Below are 18,060 nucleotides of genomic sequence, written 5' to 3'. Positions count from 1 at the left end.
AAGAAATCACAATAATAGTAAGCCCAAGCAATCAAACAAAGTCTCTTAAGAGATCCTCAATGTATCTTGTGTCTTTCACTTTGGATGAACATGGCAATGGTCCTTCAATTAAGCTCAAGTGGGAACCCCTAGCACAAGAACACACGCATCAAAGAGTTTTATGAAACAAATCAAGAATGGACAAGAGTGAGTTTAGAGGCTTGGCCCATATTCATCATTAAGATCCTTTTGCTCCAATTTTGCATAGGGAAAGTCCTAGAAACTAAGTCCATTTCTCCATTCTTTGCATAGGGAAAAGTCCTAAGATCTAAGTCCATTTCTTTGTATTTGGTCCACAACAATCAAAACAAAAACACAAGCACAATAGTATATACACAATTATGTGCTCAAGTGAGCAAAAGGTAAATGACATTAACATAAACATGTGCCCAAGTGAGCAAAGAGAAAAACAAATGGATAATATGTGCAAGAATAGTAAATTGCATAAAAGTAAAGAGCAAAAAGTAAATGTTAATTGTTAATGGTTAGTGTTAGTAATTAGTGTGCCATAAGGCAAATTTAGCGCTATGTTAAGCAATCGTAATTGGACTTATGTAGAAGTCACAACTATCTGAGGCCGGTCAATAATAATGTAGGCAACAACACAAGTTAGAAGTCTTGATTAGTGAACCAAGTTCCAACAACTTGCCATGCCAAAAAAGGAAAAGAGAATTGATCTAGTATTCGTTTAAGCCTTTTGCATGATTTAGAAAACAACCTATCCTAAATGCAAAGCCATTCACTTTATCAATTGATCAAGATGAATTAGATTTGAATCAAGGAAGATTAAGTCTCTCTAATCAATGCTAACTTATCAACCTTCAACTCATTGATCAAAGAGAAAGAAGAAGAAGAAGGAGATGAAGAATGGATAAGGAAAATGGAAAGATCAAAATGCATAAGATGAAATAAGATGTACCAATCCATATGTATTGACCAAATGACATTGAAAGTCAAAGTCAAACAATAAGAAATTAGAAGTGAGATAAAGATTGGAGATCAAATAATAAGAAAAATATTTTTGGCATTTTTAATATTAAAATAAACTTGAATTAAAAATAATGGAAAGGTCAAACTTCAAAATCACTTCAAATTTACCTTGAAAGGTCCAAGTAATTTATCCCAAGTTCAACAAGGTCAAACTAAGTTTGACAAAAAAAAATTCAGCATTTTTAAAAGTCAAAAACTATTTTTAATCAATTAACAATGAATAAAAATAACCTAATTGAACTAAAATCTCAAATAAATCTCAAATCAATTAAAAAATTGATGAGAATATTTTTTATAGATTCATCATCATCCAAATAGGTTAGGAAAATATTTTTGTATTTTTTGAATATCAAAAACTATTTAAAATGAATTAAAAATAACCAAAAAAGAGAAAATTTACAAAAAATATCAAATGACAAAATAAAAAATATTAAAAATCAGAATTAGAAACTAGAAATTATTTGGAGAAAAATGCAATTGGTCCCATAATTTTTGGACCAATAATAAAAGAGATATGAATTTTTGAAATAAAAGGAAATAAAGAAAATAAAATCAGAAAAATGGAAATTCAAAAAAACCAGGAGCGTTAGATCTGAGCTCATTAATTGAGCTGGAAGATCATACGCTCCAGAAGCGCGCTTCCACCATACGCTTCAGTCAATGCGCTACACAATGCATTAAAACGAGTCATAACAAGCAAGGGCCAGGATTAGATCTGGAAAACTCAATCCAACGATCCACATTCAAACTGGCAATGGGACGGCCACCGGAGCCACCTTCTTCTCCGGTGAGCTTGTGTTTTCCGGCCAAAATTGCAGACAACCAAATCTTAACCAAAATACACGATCTACACATCTTTGGAAAGCTGGGATGATGTACATCATCCCTGTGCCACTCAATTCCACTCTAGATCTCTATATTGAGAGAAATCAGAGATGGAAGTTATGTGGTGTTCATCATGAACTTAATGGATTTCAAAAATTAAATGCACAGTCATGATGCCTCTATTGAGAGGACTTCAGCCAACACAAGATCCAAGCAAATAGGTCAATATATGATGAGTTTCGAAGAAAATACCAGTTGAAGAACAAACTTGAATTCTGGAGATTTGAGCTTGATTCCTTGCTTTCTTTGCCAAAATAGAAGATCAATGAGCTGAAGGATGAAGGTTTAGAAGCTTTAGATCCAAGGATTCAACCAGATGTAGTTGAATTTTAGATCTGAAAAATTTGAAGAAAAGTGAAATAGCTTCTTTGGTAATGGTTATGAATTCAGTTGTGCAGCATCTCAAGCGCCATTAGGTTGATTTGGAATGAAGCTGAGCACATGTATTTATAGCAAGAGCTGATGCAATGCATGATCAAACTCGTGTGCATGTGAATTGGGTCCTCCATGCATGGGCCTGTACAGGCGCATGTTAGGCCCAAAACTTGGTGCAAATGCAAGCTGAAATGAATGTGAGATGGTTTGGACGTGTAGCTTGGAGTGAATTGGCTTGTGTGATGAATTTCAACATGTTATGCATAATCATGCCTAAAACTTCTCCTCTTCGAAAATACCAAATGCCAAATCCAAACATGATCATGTTAGTAATGGTTGGAAAGGTTTTGATGCAAGGAACAATTGTTATGTTGGGAAAAAATCCATTTGAAGTGGGGAAATTGGTGAAATTGGAGTTTAAAGTGCAAGGTGCAAAACATGTAAAGGCAAAGTTTCTAAATTTGGCCAATGTTCAAGCCCTTCTGTTTTGATGATGCAAGCCTCAAATGAAAAAACCTCAAACATCAAAGTTGTATATCTTTTCAGGAAAATCAAAATGGACTCAAATTTTGCATCATTTGGATTTTTGATGAAAGAGTTATGGGCACCTGAAGTTGGACTTTTTTGCCTTTCAATGCATTTGGCCCAAAATGACCTATAATGTATTGCATTATCACATGTATTGCCTTTGAGATTTTGAGATTTTGTTCAACATAACATTTGAATTAGACATCTTAAGATTTCCAATGCATTTGATCCCACCTCAAAATCATAAAAAATGAATGAGTTATGTCCTTGGGAAGTTGACCCAAAATTAGGGTTTTAGTCAAAATGACCTATAATGTATTGGAATGGGAGATGGCCTTACAAGCTTCAAATAAATTTTTGATGAACATGAAAGTTGTTCATATTGTCCTTAATAACATTTTTCCTTTTGGAACCATCTCCATTTGACCAACACATAAAAAGTTAGGTCTCAGTGCATTTCAAAACAGTTAGATGAATTGACTGATCAACTTCTCAAGTCCATGACTCATATATTGATGAATTAATGATTGAGGATACTCAAATAAGTTCAAATATGCATGAAATGAAGAATTAAAGAACTTCCCTTGATTGTATTTGACCATGGGCTGAGGTTGCTTCATGAGCAAGGCATTATGGTGCATAGGTAAATTAGGGTTTCTTTGGGGGACAAACCTCGAACCCTTTGACTTGCTTTGATCAAAATGATGAATTGAGATGCTAGGGAGGCATACTTGATGGATGAGAGCTTTGGGAACCATTACCATGCTTGTTATTCATCTTCTCCTGGCCATATCTTTGTACCAATGATCTCCTTGAAGCTCTTGACCTGGTGATTGCTTAAGCTACAAACAAAAGATGTTAGTGACATATTTTTGTGCTTTTGGTTAGTAAACAAAATAAGAAAAGCAATAATATACAATTCAATCATGCTTGGTGATCTCAAACCACTCACAAGAGGTCCCACCCAAAGGCAAAGGGAACCAGGATGCTAATGATCCTTGAGGCAATGCAAGTGCAATATTATGATGCCATGAGGGATCTTAGGGACAAAATTAGGGTCTTACACCCTTCGGTTTGAAGAACGCCGGAGCCACGTATCAACGATCTATGACTACCTTGTTTCATGATATGATGCACAAGGAGATCGAGGTATATGTTGATGATATGATTGCAAAGTCGAGAACGGAAGTTGAACATGTAGAGCACTTGTTGAAGCTTTTTCAGCGTTTGAGGAAGTATAAGCTTCGTCTGAACCCCAACAAGTGTACATTTGGAGTCCGTTCCGGTAAGTTATTGGGCTTTATCGTTAGTGAAAGAGGTATTGAGGTTGATCCTGCAAAGGACAGAGCAATACAAGAGATGCCTGCGCCCAAAACTGAGAAGTAAGTCCGAGGGTTTCTTGGCCGCTTGAATTATATTTCCAGATTCATATCCCACATGACTGCCACATGTGCGCCAATATTCAAGCTCCTCCAGAAAGATCAGTCTCATGATTGGACCGAGGATTGCCAAAAAGCTTTTGATAGCATTAAAGAGTATTTGTCTGAGCCTCCGATTCTGTCTCCACCTGTGGAAGAGAGACCGTTGATTATGTATCTGATAGTTCTTGAAGACTCAATGGGTTGCGTCCTTGGCCACCAAGATGAATCGGGAAAGAAAGCATATGCTATTTACTACCTGAGTAAGAAGTTCACTGATTGTGAGTCTCGATACTCAATGCTTGAGAAAACATGTTATACTTTGGCTTGGGCTGCTAAGCACTTACGCCAGTATATGTTGAATCATACGACTTGGTTGATATCCAAAATGGATTCGATCAAGTATATCTTTGAGAAGCCTGCTTTAACTGGGAGGATTTCCCGTTGGCAGATGTTGTTATCTGAGTATGATATTGAGTATCGGGCGCAGAAGGCCATTAAAGGTAGTATCTTGGCTGACCACTTGGCACACCAGCCGATCGAGGATTATCAGTCAATTCAGTATGACTTCCCAGATGAGGAGATTATATATTTGAAAATGAAAGATTGCGATGAACCTACGCTCGATGAAGGACCAGAACCTGGATCCAGATGGAGTATGGTGTTTGATGGCACTGTAAATCAATATGGAAATGGTATTGGGGCAGTGATTATTACTCCTCAGGGTACACATTTTCCGTTTACAGCAAGGCTAACTTTCAAATGCACGAATAATATGGTTGAGTATGAGGCCTGTATCATGGGATTGGAAGAGTGCATTGATCTAAGGATCAAGCATCTTGATGTCTATGGTGATTCGACCCTTGTTGTTAATCAGATTAAGGGTGAATGGGAAACAAATCAGCCTGGCCTCATCCCATATAGAGATGATGCGTGGAGGATTTCAACATTCTTTACTAAGGTTGACTTTCATCATATTCCTCGAGATGAGAATTGGATGGCAGATGCTCTTGCTACACTTGCTTCAATGATTGTGGTAAGGCTTTGGAATGAAGTTCCCAATATCATTGTGATGCGCTTGGACAGACTAGCTCATGTATTTGCAATAGAGGAGGTGCAAGATGATAAGTCGTGGTATTATGATATCAAGTGTTTCCTTCAGAGCCAGATTTACCCGCCTGGGGCATCAGTGAAAGATAGGAAGACTTTGAGGAGATTGTCAGGCAGTTTCTACCTCAATGGCGATGTGCTTTACAAGAGAAATTTTGATATGGTGCTGCTCAGATGTGTGGATAGACACGAAGTAGACCTGTTAATGACTGAGGTCCATAAGGGTTCATTTGGTACTCATTCCAATGGGCATGCCATGGCTAGAAAGATGTTGAGAGCAGGCTACTATTGGCTGACAATGGAGTCTGACTGCTGCAAATACGTGAAGAAATGCCATAAGTGTCAGATCTACGCGGATAAGATTCATATTCCCCCGACACTTCTGAATGTGATTTCATCACCATGGCCTTTCTCTATGTGGGGAATTGACATGATTGGCATGATAGAGCCGAAAGCGTCCAATGGTCACAGATTCATTCTCGTAGCAATTGACTACTTCACCAAGTGGGTTGAAGCGGCATCATATGCAAATGTGACTAGGCAGGTGGTCGTGAAGTTTATCAAGAATCAACTCATATGCCGGTATGGTGTGCCAGATAATATCATTACTGATAATGAATCTAACTTGAACAATAAGATGATGAAAGAGCTGTGTAATGAGTTCAAGATTGCGCATCATAATTCTTCTCCCTATAGACCCAAGATGAATGGGGTTGTTGAAGCTACTAATAAGAATATCAAGAAAATTATCCAGAAGATGGTTGTTACCTATAAAGATTGGCATGAGATGCTTCCATTTGCTTTACATGGATATCGTACGTCTGTCCGCACTTCAACAGGGGAAACCCCTTTCTCTCTTGTTTACGGCATGGAGGCTGTGCTCCCAGTAGAGGTGGAGATCCCATCAATGAGAGTCTTGATGGAAGCCAAGTTGACTGATGCTGAATGGATTCAGAGTCGTTATGACCAGCTAAATTTGATTGAAGAGAAGAGATTGACTGCCATGTGCCATGGTCAGTTATATCAGCAGAGGATGAAGAAAGCCTTTGATAAGAAGGCCAAGCCTCGTGTGTTCCGAGAAGGTGACCTTGTGCTCAAGAAATTCTTGTCTTTCGTGCCCGATTCCAGGGGCAAGTGGACTCCAAACTATGAAGGTCCATATGTTGTCAAGAGAGCCTTTTTAGGCGGTGCATTGATACTTACAACTAGGGATGTGGAGGATTTCACCCGTCCTGTGAATTCAGATGCAGTCAAGAAATACTTCGCCTAAAAATGAAAACAGAATAGCTCGCTAAGTTGAAAACCCGAAAGGGCGGCTTAGGCAAAAATGAGCGTCTCGGTGGATTGAAAACCCGAAAGGGCGATCCAGGCAAAAGTTAGGGACATAAAAAAATATGTATCCCGCTAGATTGAGTACCTCATCCTGGGGCAATCTAGGCAAAAATTAGGGATTTGGCAAGTAACTGCATCCTGACAAGACACTGTTCTGCAAACTGTCATCCGTCAAAGATTCTCGCTCAGTCATCATCAACTGAAGCTTCAAATACATCGGATTCAGAATTGGTGGAGAAATGGTCATTATGTTCAATGTAGCCCATTTTCCAATATATATCACCAATTTCAAATTTGTAAAGATCTATGGAGTCTCGCCATTTGCAAACTACCATTTCATCAAATAAATTTGAGCCTTTATCCAATTATTTACACTCTTATTTGTTTCTATTCAACAAATGTTTTGCATGTTTTAATTGAGAAGTATCATTGTTTTAAATAAATAAATTTTTTCATAACTTGTTTTTAAGCAAAGTGAACATTCACAATGACAAAAAGGATACTGGGGATGTCTTCAGTGCTCTCCCAAAGATGGTATGATTCTCAACAGGGTAAGACATTCGTTCATATTCCTGGCGTGATTGGTATCCTCTCCCTCCGAAGCCTTTTGTGGTTTCCTTTCCCGAGCAAAGTGTGTGGTAAAGGTATTCAGCCTCCTTTCCTCCTTAGCAGATGTGATCTTGGGTGGGGATAATATTTGGTTGACCCTTAGAAGCTCCTGATTGGTGGTTATATCCCCACAAAGATCCATCATCCCCTTTGATAATTTTCCCGGTAGAGTGGCTTCCCCAGCGGAACTTATCTGTGCCATGATCCTGTTCCCAGTTGGATTGGTTGTTGTTCATTCCCCTGCAGAGATCTTTGTTCCTGATCCTCGACAGATAGGATGTTCTCCTTTGAGCCTGGCTTTCTCTCTTGAGATGTAGTACCAGATGTTTACTCAATCGATCGGTGGACTTGTTTGTGTTAGATATGTCTGTTCTGTCAGCATTCATTATACATAAACCATACATACATGCATAATTTTAACATTCAGATATTCATTTTGCATCCTTTGCCATATATATTTGTTTGTTATCTCCTGCTAGTTGGAAATATATTCCCAAGCAGATTGTTTGTGTCTGGTCTCCCCATGAAGAGTCAGCCCCATAAGCAGAAAATGTGTATCCTTTCTTCCATATTCCCCACCGAGTTACGACCTCGTGGATAATGTTTGTTTCTGTTTCCTCCCAACACATATATTGGGATGGGACCCCCCATTGAGTTATATCCTCATAAGGATGAGTCTTGTTTCATTGTGCATCTCTAGTTTGTTCCTAGATTTGGCTTCTGGAGATTATCCTTGCAGTTCCCCGTAGTCGGATGAATGATTGCTCAGTAACCAGTAATTATCCATCTTTTTCAACAGAGGAATCTTTGGTTTCCTACCCTCATACCGATAATTGTAAACCCTTTTGTTTATCCCCTTGGCAGAGTTAACTGATGGCAGTTACTTTTCCGTGGTTTTCTACCCAGTAACTGGTAGATGTAATCCCCTCCTTGACGGTTATCACTACCCAATATTCGGTAATTGATAGTCCTTCACCCCTTTTGAGTATATCTCCTAGATTATTGCCTTCGTCAATAATCCTCAGCGGGTCATCTTTCATTTGTCGTTGGTCGGCTATGATCGTTTCTCCCTTTGATTGGTCATTATTTTATACCTGGTTTTGGTATCCCAATATCCTTTCTTTTCGGTCGATTTATCCTTTATTAACCCAATAACCGGTTGTGGATAATCCTCCATGCGAGTATGTTATCTACGTTCTGACGGTAATAGATAATATATCTCATGCACTCGTCGGTCGAAGTCTTTGTTCTGCCCCAGTCGAGTAAGATTCGTATCCCCTTTGCGGAGTCGAATGCCCATCCTGTAGTTGAGTTTGCTTTTAGCCCTTGTTTGGATGATGAGTGTCTTGGGAATATTCACCAATTCACGCCTTGGCCGGTCACCTATGCCCAGTAACCGGTATCCCCGGTGTTCCTTCTTCTCTGCTCCCTATTATGACCTTTGTCCCCTGTGGAGTCAGATGTTTCCTGAGTTGAAATATACCCTTTTAGGTTTTCCTCAGATGATTTTAGATGTTTGATATCTCTCACCCTTATACCGGTCTTAGATATTCATTCTCCCCGAGCATGTTGTTCTTTCACCCTCATACCGGTGTTTTGATCATATGTCTTCTTGAGCTTATTACCCGGTAACCGGTAATACCTCGCCCTGGTGTTTCCCTGGAGAAGTCCTGTTTGGATGTTCCCCAGCGAGATCCTTTAGTGGATTCTCCCCATCTGAGTCCGGATTTTCATCCAAAGTATCCTTGGTGGATAACTCCGCTGTATTGGCATATTCCCTAATACATGAGCCTTGGAGTCAGCTCGGGGCTCTCCATTGATTTATTCTTTTGGAATTCTGCTCCCTAAGCTTTGAGTCGTGTCCTGCTCACACAATTTATCCCCTTTTCTATCCCCATAAAAGTCCCAGAGTCTCCGTCCCATTGAGTGTATTACTCATATGGATTGTCAGTTTCCCCGGATTTCTTTTCTTCTTTGTGGACACATATCCCCACGAAGTATTACCCTTTTTTGCATACATACATCTGCATCATGAGGTCTCTAAGGACCAAAAATCGTCTCTTTGTTATTATTTAAGCCCATTCTATCTCGTCGAGACGAAGATTTTAACCTTCATATCTCCGGCTAGAATGACCTTAAATAGGGGCATCTGTAAGACCCCAATTTTAGCCCTAAGATCCCTCATGGCATCATAGCATTGCATTTGCAAAAGCCTCAAGGATCATGAGCATCTTGGTTCCCTTTGCCTTTGGGTGGGACCTCTTGTGAGTGGTTTGAGATCACCAAGCATGCTTGAATTGTATATCATTGCTTTTCTCATTTTTATTTTACTAACCAAAAGCACAAATATATGTCACTAACACTTCTTGTTTGCAGCTTGAGCAATCACAAAGTCTAAAAGCTTCTAGGAGATCCTTTGTGCAATGATAAGGTCAAGAGAAGATGAAAGCAAGCATGGCAATGGTTCCCAAAGCTCTCATCCATCAAATATGCCTCCCTAGTATCTCAATTCATCATTTTTGATCAAAGCAAGTCAAAGGATTTGAGGTTTGTTTCTCAAGGAAACCCTAATTCATCTGATCATCAACAATGCCTTGCTCATGAAGCAACCTCAGCCCATGGTCAAATACCATCAAGGGAAGTTCTTAAATTCATTATTCCATGCATATTTTAAATTAGTTGAGTGTCCTCAATCATCAATTCATCAAGGTATGAGTTGTGGACTTGAGAAGTTGATCAGTCAATTCATCTGTCCATGTTGAAATACACTGAGACCTAACATTTTATGTGTTGGTCAAATGGAGATGATCCCAAGAGAAACAATATTCTTAAGGACAATGTGAACAACTTTCATGTTCATCAAAATTGTATTTGAAGCTTGGAAGATCATCATCCATTCCAAGACATTATAGGTCATTTTGACTGAAACCCTAATTTTGGGTCAACTTCCCAAGAACATAACTCATTTATTTTTTATGATTTTGAGGTGGAACCAAATGAATTGGAAATATTATTGTGTCTACTTCAAATGTTATATTGAGAAAAATTTCAAAATCTCAAAATAAATACATGCGATAATGCAAAACATTATAGGTCACTTTGGACCAAATGCATTGAAATGGAAAAAAGTCCAACTTCAAGTGCCGATAACTTCTTCATTAAAAATCCAAATGATGCAACATTTAAGTCCAAATTTATTTTCTTGAAAAGATCTACAACTTTAGTGTTGAAGATTTTATCATTTGGAGCTTGCATCATTGAGACAGAAGGGCTTGAACATTGGCCAAATTTGGAAACTTCACTCATGCATGTTTTGCACCCTACACTTTAAACTCAAAATTCACTAATTTCCAAGGTCTAATTGAAATTTTGATCAACATATCATTTGTTCCTTATGCAACAAGATCTCTAACCATTACTCATAAGGTGGCATTTGGAGTTTGGAAGCCCCATTTTCGAAGACATGAAGATTAAGTGCATTTTGTGAAATTCCATTCAAATTGCCATGCATGAGCTGTTTACACTTAATATGCACGTTCATTTGCAATTCACATGAACTCAGCAGGTCATTTCAGTCAAGACTCGTCCTAGTGAGGATATATCTCAATAGGGAAACCATCCCAATATATGTGTTGGGAGGAAGCAAAAACAACCATCGTCCACGAGGATATAACTCAATGGGGAATGCGGAAGGAAAGATAAACACTTTCTGCTTAACGGGCTGACTCTACATTGAGGGATCAGACACCGACATCTGCTTGGGAAATGTATCACCAACTAGCAGGGAATAACAAACAAAGATATATGGCCAAGAATGCAATATGAATATCCGAATGTTTGAAAATTATATGCCCACATGCGTGGTTTATGTATGATGAATGCTGACAAACAGACATTACTAACACAAACAGCTTCACAGGAATAAGTATACAAACATCCGGTACTACATCTCAAGAGAGAAAGCCAGGTTCACCGGAGAGTATCCAATATGATGAGGGCAAGAGAAACCAGGAAGCAAAGATCCCTGCGGGGGATGAACATCAGTTATTCCAGTTGGGGACAGGATTTTGTTGCACATATAAAATCTGCCACATAAGCAACTCTACTAGGGAATCTATCCAAGTGATAAAGGGATTCTGGGGATCAACCACCAAGTACCGTGCTCACCAAAGAGATCACATCTGCTGAGGAGGAAAGGTCGCTACTCTGCTAAAAACCACAAAAGGCTTCGGAGGAAGAAGATACAATCATGCCAGGAATATGAACAAATGTCTTACCCTGTTAGGGATCATACCATCCTTGGGAGAGCACTGAGGATATCCTAAGTATCCTTTCGTCATTGTGAATGTTCACTTTGTTTAAAAACAATTTATGAAAAATTCGATTATTCAAAACAATGATATTTTCTCACTTAAAGCATGCAAAACATTTGTTGAATAGAAACAAATAAGAGTGCAAATAATTGGATAAAAGGCTCAAATTTATTTGATGGAATGGTAGTCTGCAAATGGCAAGACTCCATAGATCTTTACAAATTTGAAATTGGTGATATATATTGGAAAAGGGCTACATTGAACATAATGACCATTTCTCCCCCAATTCTGAATCCGATGTATTTGAAGCTTCGGTTGATGACGAATGAGCAAGAATCTCTGACGGATGACAGTTGTAGAACAAAATCTTGTCAGGATGCAGTTACTTGCCAAATCCCTAATTTTTGCCTAGATTGCCCCAAGACGAGGTACTCAATCTAGCGGGATACATATTTTCGTTTTTTTTTTTTCATGTCTCTAACTTTTGCCTGGATCGCCCTTTCGGGTTTTCAATCCACCGAGACTCTCATTTTTTCCTAAGCCGCCCTTTTGGGTTTTCAACTTAGCGAGCTATTCTATTTTTATTTTAGGCGAAGTATTTCTTGACTGCATCTGAATTCACAAGATGAGTGAAATCCTCCCCAGCCATAGTTGCCAGTATCAAAGCATCGCCTGAAAAGGCTCTCTTAACAACATATGGACCTTCATAGTTTGGAGTCCACTTGCCCCTGGAATGGGGCGCGAAGGACAAGACTTTCTTGAGCACAAGGTCACCTTCTCGGAACACACGGGGCTTGACCTTCTTATCAAAAGCTTTCTTCATTCTTTGTTGATATAACTGACCATGGCACATGACAGTCAATCTCTTCTCTTCTATCAAATTTAGTTGGTCATAACGACTCTAAACCCATTCAGCATCAGTCAACTTGGCTTCCATCAAGACTCTCATTGATGGGATCTCCACCTCTACTAGGAGTACAACCTCCATGTCATAAACAAGAGAGAAAGGGGTTGCCCCTGTTGAAGTGCGGACAGATGTGCGATATCCATGTAAAGCAAATGGCAACATCTCATGCCAATCCTTATACGTGACAACCATCTTCTGGATAATCTTCTTGATATTCTTATTAGCAGCTTCAACAGCCCCATTCATCTTAGGTCTGTAAGGAGAAGAATTATGATGCGCGATCTTGAACTCACTACACAGCTCTTTCATCATTTTGTTGTTCAAGTTAGATCCATTATCAGTAATGATCTTATCTGGCACGCCATAATGACATATGAGTTGATTCTTGATAAACTTTACGACCACCTGCTTGGTCACATTTGCATACGATGCCGCTTCAACCCACTTGGTGAAGTAATCAATTGCTACGAGAATGAATCTGTGTCCATTGGACGCTTTCGGTTCTATCATGCCAATCATGTCAATTCCCCACATAGAGAAAAGCCATGGTGATGAGATCACATTCAAAAGTGTCGGAGGAATATGAATTTTATCCGCATAGATCTGACATTTATGGCATTTCTTCACATATTTGCAACAGTCGGACTCCATTGTCAGCCAATAGTAGCCTGCTCTCAACATCTTTCTAGCCATGGCATGTCCATTAGAATGAGTACCAAATGAACCCTCATGGACCTCAGTCATCAACAGGTCTGCTTCGTGTCTATCCACGCATCTGAGCAGAACCATGTCAAAATTTCTCTTATAAAGCACATTGCCATTAATTGCACCCCAAAATTTGCCCTTTATTTTTTAACTCTAACCAATTTTTTGTTTCACATTCATTTGCATCATCTTTATAGCATAACATTTTTTTCTGTCTTAATATTAGCCGGAATAATTTCTCGGAATTTACAAACAGACTGGTCAAATTAACTTTTTAACTGTGCCTAAAATTAGTCAACGAAAAAATGTCAAGTTTAAGTTTGCAAATGTCGGTAACATTAATCTGCGGTTCATGTGATTTAATTTGACATGCTAAAAATATTTTTACGACTATTTTTGGTCATATGTTGATCAGTCTGAGCAGTTTAAACGGTCATAATTTTTATTTCAAAATCCGACCAAACACTGTATTTTTCCGAGTCATTTATTTCGCGCTGATTATTTTGACGTGTTCATTTTATTTTTTCGAGCATTTTGGTGCCCGACTTTTATTTTTTTTGAGTCTATTTATTTTTATATTGGGTCTAGAATAAATAAATAGGTTAATTAGTTTTTATTTTAATTTTAACTATTTTAATTATTTAACTTTATTCAGTTTTTAATTTAATATTGGGTTTCAAAATAAACTTAGGCCCATTATCATTAACCTAATTTGTTCCTATATATATTTACTAGCATGACTGATAGAGAGGAGGCAAAAAGACAGAACAAAAAAGAGAAACTGAGAGTGGCTGATCTATACTATCGTACACACAGTTTGGTAATAGTTTATATATGATATATACTTTATCTATTTTGTTGATATATTTGTTACTGTGTTTCAAATACATGTTCATATGTGTGACTGTGTTATGTATTCCAGATACATGCGGTTTGGTTAAATATATCAGGATATCGCCGTTTTGCTTTTTTATGCACATAAGTATAACATGTATAATAATTTGGTTCATTATATTATGTATTTGATGTGTTTGTTTTTATATAAGTTTTACATGTCTCATAATATATAATATAATATAATAATAATTTTGTTGTTAATAAAAATGCATATGGATCATATAATATATAATTTTATAATATGTAACTAGTGTGTTAAATATATATATATATATATATATATATATATATATATATATATATATATATATATATATATATTATATATATATATATATTTCTATTTTATGTTATAATTTGATTATGTTTTCGGATCGGATCGTGTCAATACGCTGTTTTCACATATACGTGTATGAGGCGTGACATTTGTGTTATCCGATCCAGTTGCGATGATCGCAATTTTGCGCTAGCAACGCCGTTGTTTTTTTTTTAATTCATATATTTTTTTTTATATACATATATTTAGATCTGCACATTTTTTTTCATAACTAACTACCCTGATTTTTCCTAAACCCTGACAATTTCGCCACAAACTCTAAATTTCAAACCTAAAACTTTAACCGTGTTATTTCCTCTAAACCATAAACCTTTTCTTAAAACCTTAACAAACCTTATTATTATTTCCTATTTTCGCTCATATTTATGTTATTCATACACTGTAACTACTTCGCCCTTGTAATATTTTAAGTTTTAACTTGTAATATTTTCAGTTTTACTTTTCGCCATCTTTATTATGTAATTGCACCAAAGCGTTGTAATAATTAGGGTTTTATTTTCTGCCATTTATTTTCTGCCATTTTATTTTTCTGCCATTTATTTTTCTGCCATTTAAATTCCTGCCATTGATCCTATATTAACTGTGTGGTTTAGTAATGTAGGGCGTGAAAACCTACTAAATTAATTATTTAATATTTTTCTATAACCTTTATATTTTTTGTAAATAAATAATAAATACTAACTATTTTAATAACTTTTTTTTTATTACTTACTTATAATAATAAATCCTTATATATTTTGTAAATAAAATCTAATTGACCATTTTTCTAATTGAATAATAATAATAAACCTATTAATCTAATAATTTGATATTTTCTATAATCTTTATTTATTTTGTAAATAACTAACTTAATATTTTTCATATAACTCTTTTATTTTATAATTTGTACATTAATGTATTTTAAATTCTTTTATTATTACTAATTTATTTTAAACTCATATTTTTCTAATAACTTCTAAAAAAATCTAACTTGTTTAACCTAAAATAATTTCTTTTAAAATTCTAACCTTTTTATTATCACTTTATTATTATTGTTATTTTATTATTGCTTTATTACCATTGTTTATTTATTCTATTTTTGCTTCATTATTTTCCTTATTTTAATTTTGTTTTATTTATAATATTAGGAACAAATGTATAGGTTGTAAATTTATTCTTTCTCGCCTGATTATTATGTATCTGTCCCATAGCCATGTAATAGTTTAGGAATTTATTTTTCTTGTTTTTATTTTTGTAAATATTTATTGCGTGGTTAGTAATTTAGGGAGTGCAAAAAACTAACTGTAAATAATTGAACTTAGAAAATTAAATTCAAGACAAATATCTGAAAAATAACACTTACACACGTAAGTCGATCTTTGATCGCCATCTGTACTTCCTAGGGTATTCCTCTTGGTTGCCTTCTTTAAATGGTCAAGTCCCTCGAAAATAGGGGTGTCTTAAGCAAAGTCCCTTCAAACAGAAAAATCATCAAGTCCCTATAAACTTAAAAGATCAAGTCCCTACGAGGTTGCCTACGATATAATGATCTTGTCCCTTCGGTAAATATGATGATAGTCCCTACGAGTTGCTAAAGACACCCCTTATGTTGCCTTCATTGACCATACGATGACCCTACGCCCGTCCCTTAAACACATCCAAGGTAATGACTACCTATTCCTTAATAATAGGGACAGTCTTACCATTGAAAGAATATACGAGAACACGAAAGACCTAATCTAGGGTAGGTATCTCATAGTTACTTGCTCACACTTTTCAAAATTACTTTTACACCTCACAATTTCTAAACTAGGCTTTGTATACACCCATACGAGGGTCATTACAAAGTACTTAAAGAAATTTTTCTAATCACACACTACACTCTTGCAAACAAACAAAGTGAGCTAAGTAACTAAGAGCCCATGGATAACCATGGATATAAAGGGTGCTAATACCTTCCCTTTGTATAACCTACCCCCCGAACTCAAAATCTTTTTAAGGTCTTTCCTGTTCTTTTATGTCCTTTCCTTTTGGATAAAATAAAAGTTGGTGGCGACTCTTGTTATCCGCAACATTTAACTAAAGTCAGTTCTCCCACCGTGTTACACCATTGAGGTAGAAACTTCCTGATAATCTCCTCAGAGTCTTCCTATCTTTCACAGATGCCCCAGGCGGGTAAACCTGGTTCTGAAGGAAACACTTGATGTCATGATACCACAGCTTATCATCCTTTACCTCTTCTACTGCAAATACATGAGCTGGTCTGTCCAAGCGCATCATAGTGATATTGGGGACTTCATTCCAAAGTTTTACCACAATCATTGAAGCAAGCGTAGCAAGAGCATCTGCCATCCGATTCTCATCTCGAGAAATATGATGGAAGTCAACCTCAGTAAAGAACGTTGAAATCCTCCTCGCATAATCCCTATATGGAACGAGACCAGGCTGATTCGTTTCCCATTCACCCTTAATATGATTAATAACGAGGGCCGAATCACCATATACATCAAGGTGCTTGATCCTAAGATCAATGCATTCCTTCAATCCTATAATACAAGCTTCATACTCAGCCATATTATTCGTGCATTTGAAAGTTAGCCTTGCTGTAAAAGGAATATGCGTGCCCTGAGGAGTAATAATCACTGCCCCAATACCATTTCCATACTGATTTACAGCGCCATCAAATACCATACTCCATCTGGAACCAGGCTCTGGCCCTTCATCGAGTGTAGGCTCATCACAATCTTTCATTTTCAAATACAGAATCTCCTCATCCAGGAAGTCAAACTGAACTGACTGATAATCCTCAATCGGCTGATGTGCCAAGTGGTCAGCCAAAATACTACCTTTAATAGCCTTCTGGGCTCGATACTCTATATCATACTCGGATAACAACATCTGCGAATGGGCAATCCTCCATGTTAAAGCAGGCTTCTCGAAGATATACTTGATTGGATCCATTCTGGATATCAACCAAGTCGTATGATTTAACATATACTGGCGTAAGCACTTAGCAGCCCAAGCCAAAACACAACATGTCTTTTCAAGCATTGAATATCGGGACTCACAATCAGTGAATTTCTTGCTTAAGTAGTAAATAACATATTCTTTCTTTCCAAATTCATCTTGCAGACTAAGGACACAACCCATTGAGTCTTCAAGGATAGTCAGATACATAATCAAAGGTCTTCCTTCCACGGGCGGAGACAGAATCGGAGGCTCAAATAGATACTCTTTAATGCTATCAAAAGCTTTCTGGCAATCCTCGGTCCAATCATGGGACTGATCTTTCCGGAGGAGCTTGAATATCGGCGCACATGTGGCAGTCATGTGGGATATGAATCTGGAAATATAATTTAAGCAGCCAAGGAAACCTCGGACTTGCTTCTTAGTTTTGGGCGCAGGCATCTCTTGTATTTCTTTGACCTTTGCAGGATCAACCTCAATACCTCTTTCACTAATGATAAAGCCCAATAACTTGCCAGAACGGACTCCAAATGTACACTTGTTGGGATTCAGACGAAGCATGTACTTCCTCAAATGCTGGAAAAGCTTCAGCAGGTGCTCTACATGTTCCACTTCCGTTCTTGACTTTGCAATCATATCATCAACATATACCTTGATTTCCTTGTGCAT

The sequence above is a fragment of the Lathyrus oleraceus genome, chromosome 3 (genome assembly GCF_024323335.1).
Source record: "Lathyrus oleraceus cultivar Zhongwan6 chromosome 3, CAAS_Psat_ZW6_1.0, whole genome shotgun sequence".
Taxonomy (NCBI): domain Eukaryota; kingdom Viridiplantae; phylum Streptophyta; class Magnoliopsida; order Fabales; family Fabaceae; genus Lathyrus; species Lathyrus oleraceus.
The sequence above is the reverse complement of the archived record's forward strand: the minus strand, read 5'-3'. Positions refer to the sequence as shown.